Below are 12257 nucleotides of genomic sequence, written 5' to 3' on the forward strand. Positions count from 1 at the left end.
GTTTGCCATTGCCAGATAAAATGGATTGGCAGGAGGAAAAGGTTAGTAAGATTTCTTAGCAGGAGAGAACTAGTTTGAGAGGTATTGCTTCCAGGCTGCTCTATATGCTTTAGTTCAGTTTGTGTCCTGAACTGCCTTTCACCAGTTTTTATGTAGCAACCCGCCTCAGACAATAGCAACATAGCTTTCCTTAGGAGTAGAGGGATGTTTTGTTTTCTGGCCACGATAATATCTAACTGAAGGAAAAGAAGAATTCCATTTGGAGCTTTCGTTAAACGGGGAGTTTTCAAAGCTCAGTATTCCTTGGCTATGTTATAAAAGTACTGGATGCAAAGAATACATTTAGGGTGCCCCATCTTGTCCCCATAAAAGTAGAGGAGAAAGGTGATACAGGTAGGTAGTCTAGAAAAGCAGGAAGCTGGTATTAACATTGGAGACCTCATTAATAATAATGTCTTTACCTTGTGCCCCAGAAGACCCTTGCCTCAGGCACTCATAAAAGTATAATCAGCTACATGTTAGTCAACAGGTAGATAAAATGTCAGAGTGCTCAGAGCTCCTGACCTTATGGATGTTAAAATAAGTAAAAGTGGTTTACCGAAGTAAAGGAGAAAGCCAAACCCCTTATACAGCGGATGAAATTTCTGATTAAAGACACAAAATAGATAACCACAGAACAGCATACAGGGGAATACTGAATAAGATGCTGAGTTTTAGAAGGGATGAAGGATTAATTTGAAAGATGGCTTGTTAAATAGTGTTGAACTGTTACTGATGATGCCTTAGACCTAATGAATAGTGATCTTCTGGACGCTGTAGAAAGAGAGATTGTAGTGTTGTGACTGCAGACTTACTGATGCCTTCTCCACACTAACACTTTGCTTCCTGTGTTATAAAAAGCAATTTCATTCATTATGCCTCCAAGCTACTGTGGAGAAGGAAGGGGCATAGTCTACACAGGACATGGGGTTCTGGATTTTGGTGCTCTCATGCTCCAATACGTTTGTCTTTTGGAGAATCATGAGGATATTTAAACACTTTTCTAAGAATGTGATCAACTGATACGTTTACTTATCTCCAGCCATGACTGTGTTGCTCACAGAGTAATAGAGGTCATACAACTTGAAAGGTTAGGGTTTGATTAAAATTTACGCCTAATTCAAAAAGAAATTGGATTTGGAGGCATTAACTTAATATGTTTTCATATGTGCAGACACTGTTCACAAATGAAACAAATCTTTTCAAATACTCATTAAACATTTGCAAGCATTCTTATTCCAGAAATATCTTCTTCAATCTCATTTCACTTACGCAAATTGTTGTATTTCATTACATTTTTTTCAGTATGTGTCTATGAGGTTTATTATTTATTACATATTAGACCCAAGAAAATATTTGGGGAAGAGTGGCAAGGATGCTGCCAATTTATTCTGCAAACAAAATTTACCTGTGTTAGAATTAGAAATTACATGATTAAGAACGATGACAACGAATTCCTTTACTTTCAATTTTATGGAACTCGTCAGCATGTATCTTGGACAGAAAAGTTTAGCAAAAGACCTCGAAAAACTCGTGTGAATTATGAAGGCTCCCCAATGTTGGGACGAAAACCGATCCCCAGGTAAATTCCACTAAGCATCATTTCTCTTCCACCACCCATCTCCAAACAATAGACCTAGGATTACAAAATCAGAGAGGTGTTTGATATGGTAATCACAGTGTCTCTTGAAATGGGTAGTTCTCACACAAATAATCCTATTAATAAAATTTTTTAATTTTAGGTATGTCACACATAAAAGAAAAATGTTTTTTTTGGCAGTGTTATTTACTGGAAAGGTCTGCACTAACATAAATCCTAGACAGAAGTCTTAGTAAAAGGCCTTCAAAATAGACAAATAAACAGACAAACAATGATTTTAACGTGGGTTGTTTAAGTGCCATGGTCTGTTTTAGCTGAGCTTAATTTGCCCTGATAGAATCCCAGAGGATCAAGAGCCACCAAACCACCCTGCGTCAGTGGCTTCTCACATCCACAAAAAAAAAAAAAAAAAAAAAAAAAAAAAAAAAAAAAATGTAGATTTATTAGAAGAAAATGAGAACTGAGAACTCCCAGGAGTGAAAAGTGAGAGGGACTTCAAGGAAGGATTAACTCCCAAGTTGCCAGGTGGTTTTTTTTTTTTTTTTTTTTTTTTTTTTTTTTGATCTTATATGGAGAGAATTCAGTGGAGACTTTGGTCATCTTTATTGTAACTTATCATTTAAGCATGTGACTGAACTAATAAGGAGTCTACACCCTAAACATTCCCATCAACCAAACCTGAGAGTTCACTTCTTTGTAGGTGAAATGATGTGTTCCCATGATCGATCCATAACTTGCCCTTGCTATCTGCAGGGAGCTATCTCTCCTTTCAATGTCAAGTCTTTCTATTGCTTCATATATAAAAGACACAAGGGGAGAGTTACTTTTTGATCAGGTGAGCTGTCTCTTAATGAAGCTGAGTATATCCAATTCATTATAAATCAAAAGTAGGTCCTCAAGAGGTATTAGCGGAATGCTACTTGACTGTTTCCAGAATCCCACAGGTGCATAGAATGGCAACCAGATTTTTTTCTCCTATGTCCTGAACCTGATCTTGCTGCCTTCAGGTTCTCTGATCAATACATCTGATTCTGAAAATCCCAGATATTCTATGATCTACTTTGACCTGAGGCACTGGAAGTCACATCCAAATAGAATCTGTCTATTGCCAATGTTATTGAAGTCTTGCTTTTTTAAAAATCTCTACGACAAGATTTGTTCAGAGATAAAGCCAAATTGCAAGCACTTTGCCCTAGAGAAAATTTAGAATGAGTTGAAGATTTGAAAAACAAACACATGAAGAACTTAACTGAAGTTCAGTTTAGTAAATATATATAGTGTGTGCATATTGAAAGTACTAACCCCCAAATTACATAAAACATAACATTAGGTCTTATTAAGTACATTAAAGACCGTAAAATGAATAACTTTATTATGTGAGACTATGCTTACTTTCTTTGTTATTAGTTGTATAAAATCTATCGAGTACTGAGCAACTCTATGAAGTAAAATTAGTAATGTTTTCCACAATCATTGAAGGCTATTAGCACTTATATCTGTCTTTATTTTATTGTTGTTGTTTGTCTCCCTTTTCCATAAATGTTTTCAAGTTTTGACTTAATTATAAAATAATGTTATTGGCAATCATAAACAGTTAAATCTATTGATTAAACTGATCGACAGGTTCTTAAAATCACTGCTCACAGGAGTGTGGGATTCTTTAGCTGAAGGTTAAATGGCTAGCAGATGCTCCTGCTGAGTCAGGCAGAGATTCCAGATAGGCATCCAGTGTTCTCTTCTCTAGTCAGTTCCTGAGTGCTCTGAAGCTAGCTCTGCCCTGAGGGCCAAATCTGTGGCTGTCGACTCAGAGCTGCATGCACTCTTTACTACAAAAGTAAACCACAGAAAGAATATTACATGGAAACAAACTTGCAAATATGAAAGGGTTTACACTCATGCACTTAATATGATTCTTTTCACATATTTAAAAAATCTGATAACTTCTGAGAGACATAGAAGAGGAAGTAGAAACAAATTAAAGCATACATATTTATACATTTAATACTCGAAGCTAGCCAGCAGCAAGTTCTTCAGTCCAGGGGATATTATGCTATCTTACCTAAAAATCATCAGGTTCCCAAGCAAACCTGGCAACCTTTGCTTCTATGGGTCGGTCAATAACACTGTTACAAGGGAAATCATGATTTCCCCTTTGAATGTGTAAGTTGCCCTAATAAAAACTTCTAAACAGACTCAGAAGGAAGCTTCAGGACATTTTCTTAGTGCTTGAAAGAATACCCAACAGGCCAGAAAAGCTATACATTTTTGGCAGTTGCTTGGAAGCAGGAGATGGAGTCGAGGTAGATAGAAACCACGCTATTTTAGCTATGGTCCAAGAAATCTGGTAGGTTCACCCATGGAGAATTGCAAACAGCTGAATCATGAAAGAAGAGGGGTTTAGGGAAAGAGTGAGAAGGCCCAGAGTGTAAGGGATAGAGTGTCCACACTTGGCTAAATAGTCTAACATAAAACAAAGGAGAAATAGGAACAATTACACTTTTTTAGAACTCAGAAAAGCAGAGAGGCTTAGCAATGATGCATGATGTAAGTTCTGTAAGCAGCTGTACCTGTAGCATTTCAGTATGTCACGTCTTCAATAAGGGCTAGATTTGTTATATTATTTTAAACAGGAAGCCTAAGGATGTACATTTGTAATACTCTTTTTTTTTCTAATGTTACCAGAGAAGTGGAAGGTGCTGTCCAAAAGTGATGCAAGAGGTGGGTCCATCATCAGTGGCCCCCAAGGCTTCTTATCCGTGCATAACTAGTACCATATAATGAGTCACAGCATTTAAAATAACCTTTGTTGACTAGTTTCATAAGATGTAAAGGAAAATTCCTCATAGAAAATTCAGATGCCATGGATTTATGCAAAATAAGAAGTTCCTTAAAACTGTAGTGGTCTCTATCTATAAATTTAAGTTAAGTGTATATGTTTTAATTAATGAATGAAACATATTTCCAAGAATACCAATACTTCTGACATCACCATGATATTTCACACTCATCAATATTCCTAAGTTGTTGAGCTCATGAAGCAATAATAGGAATAATATAGGACAATGCTGAAACATCTAAAAATTACCCTAAATTAATCTCTTAAACTCTACATGGGATAGAAATATCCACATCGCACTTGAAGACATTGGAATCTTTTTGTTGTTGTTGTTTTGTTTTGTTTTTGTTTTTGTTTGTTTGTTTCTCGAGACAGGGTTTCTCTCTGGCTTTGGAGCCTGTCCTGGAACTAGCTCTTGTAGACCAGGCTGATCTCGAACTCACAGAGAATCGCCTACCTCTGCCTCCCTAGTGCTGGGATTAAAGGTGTGCGCCATCACCACCCAGCCTGGAATCATTTTTTAATTGAGGATCCTGAGTTTGTCAAAAACCTTGGAATATAAAAATCCAAGTGTCTCTTGACGTCTCTGAAACATACGTGTAATCAAGGCACCTGCATAGCTGTGAATAAGTTAACAGGATTGATTCATTTTAAACATTTTCAAATGTCCATCCCTTTGAATTACACTCTAAATGTAGAAGGAAATATGCAAAGAATGTACTTTATTAGTATCTTAGAGTTATCAGAGGGGGCTGAACTAGAGGCACTGTGTTTTCTGAACCCACCTCCTGTTTCAGTTTTATTCTTGTCCCTTGATGTTAAATGCCTGGTTCCTGAATAAACGTCCCCCACATACTAGACATGTTCTTTGATAAAAATTCTCACTTTACATTTCTTCAATCCCTACCAATGACTCTCACTCAATTTATGTGTTCAGCACTGCTCTTGAATCTACGTTTCTACATCTTGTTTAATGAAAGCTTTGGTTTCTCTCTCCTCTTCTGTGATTTCTTACTCTCTCAAGGAAAGCTCTTCACCCCTCATTTCTTGATTCACATGTTGTGGGTCGCCTGATCCTTATGCTCTGTATGTGACTTCTTCTATAGGTTGCACACTGGGCCAGTTCTCAATGTTTGCCTACACTTCGCATTCCTTGCAGAGTCCTTGATTTGTGTCATCATCTTCTCTGAGAATTAAGGCTTTGATTTTTACATTTTTATTAGAAATTTGTGATCTGATCATTTGGCTCCTTTCATTGCTGTCAAAAATTTATGTGATGAGACATGGATGATATTTCAGAATATAGAGTTCTACCAATTTTACAAATTCTGTGAGGAATACAAAATAATTTTGAAACATCAGCAGTGTCATGTAGGGTAATATCTATGATGAAAATTGTTTGTTTTCTGTAGTCTGAAGTTTATCCTGAGTTATGACACAGGTCAAACAAGACAAATGAACCCTACAGCTGAGCTTCCGTTGCATTGACGGTGTTCATCACTTAAGGAGGCACAGGCAACACTGTGTGCTTCCGAATGGATAGGAAAATACCTTCCCCATTCCCTTTTCTAGACGTTTTTAAGTTTCATAATTACATAAACAGTACTGTAGAATTATATATAATTGTATATAAGGCATTATGGATGCATACATACATTTGTACAGAGTCACCATAATTGGGATGAATCATACCTACAGTTTTAGTTTGTATAAATATTCTATAAACACTCTGAGATTGGGAATCACCTTATGTCACCATGAAGCATGCCAATTTAGTGCTGAACTTGTAGCATACAAAACAATTTAGTGGTGGAGGGACTGATCAATTATTGAAAATACACATGAAAGTAAATTTATTTCTTGCTATCTTTCTCCAAATGTACATTTGAGAATTTACCTCCATACCTCTATAGAACTATTGCTTTCTTTTGTGACCTTTTAATTAAAAGAAACAGCTATATTTTTCAATGTTAAAATTTTGTGATTTTGCATTATGATTATTACAGTTTTATTTCCTTAAAGATACATTTTTGTTGATAATCCAGTACCTCATCAAAATATAACTTTGTATATAAGTTGTACCATTCTGAATCTTCTGAATATCAAATTCATGCTTGTGTTCCTGGAAAGGGATCTAGATTATTATGGAAGTTAAAAATAGAGTGAAGTGTCCATATTTATCTTCAGTGATTTCAGTGATTCAGCAAGCACTCGCTTGCATGTATCTGCATGTTGTAGTCTTGTCTCACTTGGTGTGGTATCTGTGGGACCCTTTGCAGAAATCAAGAAGGTAGACTCCTGCTGACACAGTCCATGTGAAATGAGTGATTTGGAAGGCCTGGTTTTTAAAGTCTAGTCTGTTACTGACTTTCTCCAGCCACTGAGCATAGCCCTTGAAAATATGTGGTTTGAAAGCATCATATTTCAGAGCAAAACTTTATTGGGTTACACTATTTCTGACAAAATGTAAGCAGATGTCTTGTCAAGCAAGATAGGGAGCCCATGGCAGACCAATGTATGACTACAACCAAAACCCTACTTGAGAATCAGTGAGTTTTATAGGGTTACTTACAAGAATATGAGTTAAGGGTTACTTACAGGAGCAGAAATGGCTCAATCACAGCTTCACCAAAAACATACCGCATCGGTGACATTTGCAAAATCTGAAAACCTGGAGTGTATTGCACAGTCTCCAGGCAGATCATCAGGTTAGGACAGTGTCCTTTTTGCCTGTTTCATTTGCTCTGAGTCTCTTCTAGGGAGCTTGGCTATTCTTTGTTTCTTCTAGGCCCTTTGGTGGGTTTCTGTTTTTTTTTTTTTTTTTTTTTCACTTGCAGAAAGCAGCGTGTCTGAACTTCTTTTAAAAAGTTAGCTTCTGTTTTTTTTCTGATACTGCTGGGATGCAAGGAAGCAGAGGCTTGGGTGCTTTCAAGATTCAGCCTCACCTGTGATCCATTGCCAAGGCCCAGGAAGCCATTGCTGCTAGAAGTGTAATGGTTGTCAATATTGCTCTACAAGAGGTGCTGATGACTGCTGACATCCATGATGACCTAGCATATGGCACCTATGAAGATGCCAAAGCCTTAGACAGGAGTCAGACCCATCTTTGTGTGCTTGCATCAAATTGTGATGAGCCTAGGTATGTCAAGTTTGTGGAGGCGCTTTGTGCTAAGCAATAAATCAACCTAATTAAGGTTGATGGCAACTAGAAACTAGGGCTTTTGTCAAATTGATCTAGAGGGGTCACCACGGGAAGTGGTTGGTTGCAGTTGTATAGTAGTTAACTATGGCAAAGAATTCTAGGCCAAGGATGTCATTGAAGAGCACCTTATGCAAGAAATGAATAAATAAAACCTTGGACTCATAGGGGAAAAAAGCTTGCCTGGTAGTGACCCTCAGCTGGCTTTTTTTAATTTATATATTATTTAAATCACTGCTTGACCTATTAGCTTTAGATTTTTATTGGTTAACTCTTACACTTAATTTAACCCATTTCTATTAGTCTGTGTATTGCCCATAAAATTTTGGCATAGCTGTCTCTGAATATGGCTCCATGACTTCTCATTGACTCTGCCTTCTTTCTCTCAGCATTCAGTTTAGTTTTCTGCACCTAGCTCTGTTCTACCCTATCACAGGCTTCTTTTGTAACCAATGGTATTCACAGCTTTAGAGGGGAATGTCACATTACCTCCCCTTTTCTGTCTAAATGAAAAGGAAGGTTTTAGTTTTAACATAGTACATCTTTAATGCTTATACATTCTTGGGACTGGAGGGGCTTAGGGAATATAGTCAAACTTGGGGACTTGGGGAATCTGAGTTCTTTATTTCTTGTCTTAATTAGCTTCTCTATATAATGTAGTGTTTCACCTCCCTTTAGAACAAACTTATTTTACCTCCATGTAAACATCTTGTTTTAAAACTCCCTGTTGTTTCACTCCCTTTTACATTCTGTCCTATTCAAGTTCCTCTAAGGTGGAAAAAAGTAGAAAGTTTATTTGATGAGGCGGGTGAGAGGCCCTAATGGGAAAAAGGGACTCCCCAGTCTGATGATCTGTGTTTGTTCCTGAGTTCCCATGTACTTACACACACACACACACACACACACACACACACACACACACAAATAATGAATAAAATAAAAGGATTATCATTTTTTAAAAGAAAATTGCAATGCCCAGATCATGGGACTCCCAAAAAGCCACCATGAAGTTCGCACTTGTAAATAAAAGCAAAGAGCCTTCATTCAAGCTTAAGCTTGGATTCTCCATCATAAGCAGCAGTTGAGACTAGAGAGTGCCCAGCCCAGTCCAGTTGCAGTAGAGTTTTTATCATAGTAGAGGTTCAGGTGAGGGAATTTTCATGATTCAGGACCCTAATTGGCTGACATTTATCTAGGGGCTTTTCAAAATGGGACTATGTGACTTAGTGGCATCCATTGACCTTATCTAATCTTACTTAACGTTTAGAATGTTGGGTACTTTCCTTTAGATGCTGGCCCTCCCTGGTGGTATCAGTTTATGGCTTTCCCTGGAACCCAGTGTTGCCTGCCAGTAAACTTTAACTCAGGCCTACTTTTTAGCTGGTTTTTATTAAGTGTCATGGCAACAGTGTGGCCAAGTTGTTATGGACCCATGTGGCCAAGCTGTCTGAGTCCCACAAAAATAAGCTTAAATATTTTGCCTTCTTTCACAAAAAGCTACGTTAGTTTTATGATAGTGACATAGAAAGGAATCATGATGCCTAATTGTATTCAAGGATACATAGTCGTAATTATTAGTGTAAATTAAGAAGTAAAAATTTATATAAACCAAGTTCTCTGTCTTATTTGAAAATCAAATGAGGAATGTTTTCAGTTTTTAAATAGATATGCATTTATGCATAAAGTGAAAGAAAATGGTATGCTTGCCTCCTTGGCTTCCATTCTGTGGGAGTCAGCAAGTCCGACATTATTATAAGCAATGGTGCAGTGAAACAGCGAAGCCACTGAACTGGAAATCACCATGGTCAGAAAGAAAGGGTTATTTGACGACCAAACTGCTATGGCTATTTGTTGGAGAGCAGAGAGAACAGAACATAGCAGAAAAGCAAATGAATCTTATGACAGTCAGTCAGTGGTGATGGGGGTTGGGGAATGGGAGGATGGGGAGTGGCTTTCTGATATAGGCTCCTCAGAATAACTGAGATCTGAATATCCTTGCCTGAAGTACTTGATTTAGGGCTTGGATAAGGGAAGCAGTGACTTTTCTGATAAACAGAAACATACTCTTGAGCTTCTGTTTACCCAAAGCAATCCTCTTACTTTTGCAGAGTCCTATTTAGGACACTATCATTTGGGGGGCGGTTGTACAACTAACAGTTTGTCAAACTGCCCAGCCTGATAAGAGTTTTGTAGCAGGTTTGTCTAGATTCCACAGGACAGTAGACTGCTGATTCATGTTCTGGTTTCCATTGAAGTATTAGGGAGACAACCTTGTTCTTCTGGACACCCAAAGCCTTCATCTTCATCTGGGTGAAGACCATCCCCCCACAATTGAAGTCTGTGTCTCTTGGTGTCTGCTAGTTAAAAATTACTACCATTCAGAAACAATTTCTAAGTTCTGATATCTGGCCAAACAAATAACCCAACCTAGCTACACTGAATAAAAAACTAATCACTTCATCTTTCCCAGTCTCTTTAAGGGCTTCTTCATCCAAATATCTAAGGAGTTCTTTGTGAATGGGAAAACAGAACATTCAAGAAAAGATAAAAAATAAAAAGTAAAAAAATGATAAAAGATGATTTACTCTGAAGCAAAATATGAGCAACAATTGCTCAGAAACATGGATTTAGCTTGTTCTGAATTCACTTTCTAAAGTGGTAACAGTTCATTGTTTTAGCAGAAACACAGAGAAAATCATAAATTAAGGTGTTTCTCATATACATCAGTGGACACCTTAAGTGGTGAGATTAAAGCAAAGAGGGAAAGCTCTGTTATAGGACTCAGAGGCATCTGACAGCACAGCCTTTGGCTGGTGGCGGCTAAGTCTGTCACATAGAATGTCCCTTTCAGAAACTTTCTCTTATGTCTTTATAAATGTAAATAGATTCATCAGCAAAATCATGCCTGACTATAATGCCTGGGTTAAAAAAATTTAAAAAAAACTTAGTTCTTTGAAGCATTTAATAAGTAAGAATTGCATTAATAATTAACACATTTTAAGATGAAATGATATCAATAATTAGCAACATTTTGTGGTATGAATCAACCATGTAGTCTCTTTGATATTTTCTATTTGTTATCATGGAGTCAGGCTTGATCAATAGGAGGCATAATCAATTCGAGCCAGCACAGTTCTTTTGGTACGTTCCACCTTTTCTCTCTTTTCCCTGTTTGTATCCTAATAGCCTCATAAGATTAAAAAACAAAACAAAAAGCTCCTAGCACCTCTATTTCTGAAGCTGCTAGGTTTACTCACAACTCTGCAATATATTCTGGGAAAATTCTTTGAGATGTATTATTTAGTCTTGGAAATTTTCTTGCACAAGATTACTTAGGTGTACAAATTCTAAAGAGTTCTCAGATTCAAATGTACCCATATGTACTACAAAATAAAGAGCCTGGATCTGAGAACTGGCCCAGAGGGGGATGAGAAACAAGCACACATTCTTCCTCTAAGACTCTAAACCAGTACCTGAGGGTTCCACCTTTAGGATCTAATTACCTCTCAGAGGCAATGCTTCCAAATATCTCACAGAGACTTCGCTTTCTTTATGAATTTTGGTGAAATATATTCCATTGGTAGCAACAACTTTTATCATTATGTATTATTAAAATCATCATTTTAGATATCAGAAATATGTTCAGTATTGAGAAGAAAGGGACCACCACTCCAACTGAGGTGTCTGGGGAGGTCAAACTTTTCTTTTGATCAAGAGCGTATGCTGTGGAGACGAACACACGAAGACAGAATGTGAATTTGGTTTTGATTCTAACTCAGGTGGCAGCAATACCTTTTCCCCATTGACTGGAGTCTGACCTGACAGCCTTATACAGTTGACTAGTCTGATTAAGCATGCAGTTACTGGACTGTGGTAGAGGCCACTACTCCGGACTAACAAATTCTAGAACAGGGCAGTGGGCCTTTGAGTAAACAAAGGTTTACTGGGTGAGGAGGAATGAAACATTTGCATAAAAGTCTCTCAAGGTGGGGAAAATAAAATTTTAATTCCCTGTCATAAACACAAGGTTTATAGTTTTGACATGAAGGAGTCCATTTTGATATTTTTATGTAGATTATGTTCTATATTGAACATGTTAAATGAGGAAATGTAAAGTTCATTTGACTGCTACATAGTGAATGAATGAATAAGTAAATGAGTAAATAAATAAATAAAATAAGGTGGTCTTGACTGCTCCTAGGGGGAGGAGAAGGTGTATTGTAGGTAGGAGGGAGAGCAAAGCCAGGGGCAGAGGCAGAAACATCTAGGAGAGTCCAGAGTGAACATGGGCCAGACTGGGCTAGGCCATGTCAGGAAAGAGAGAGGAAGCAAACAGAGAGGAGCATCTGGCCCAAAGTGGCTTGCTTGGGTCAAGAGACTGGCAGAGCCAAAATGGCTGAGTTGTATGGGGGTCAAAGGAACTGGGGGAAGGAAGCCCAGTCGAATACCTGGGCTGGAGAGTTCAGAGTAGGGGACAAGGTTTGCCAGTCAGGGGGACCCTGCAACAGGTAGGAATCAAGGGATGTTGGGAGAACCTGGTTCTGTTTTGATATGTTAGTAGGCACCTGAGCTTTGTGCCAGGT

General features: G+C 37.7%; 1 protein-coding gene and 1 pseudogene across 1 annotated transcript in view; both read left to right on the forward strand.

Moving 5' to 3' along the window:
- The window catches only part of Mdga2 (MAM domain containing glycosylphosphatidylinositol anchor 2), a 713503-nt gene that overhangs the window by 405978 nt on the left and 295268 nt on the right, over positions 1–12257 (forward strand). The window lies entirely within an intron of this gene.
- Positions 7445–7826, forward strand: LOC130882691 (40S ribosomal protein S12-like; annotated as a pseudogene).

Source organism: Chionomys nivalis, chromosome 10 (assembly GCF_950005125.1).
Source record: "Chionomys nivalis chromosome 10, mChiNiv1.1, whole genome shotgun sequence".
NCBI lineage: Eukaryota > Metazoa > Chordata > Mammalia > Rodentia > Cricetidae > Chionomys > Chionomys nivalis.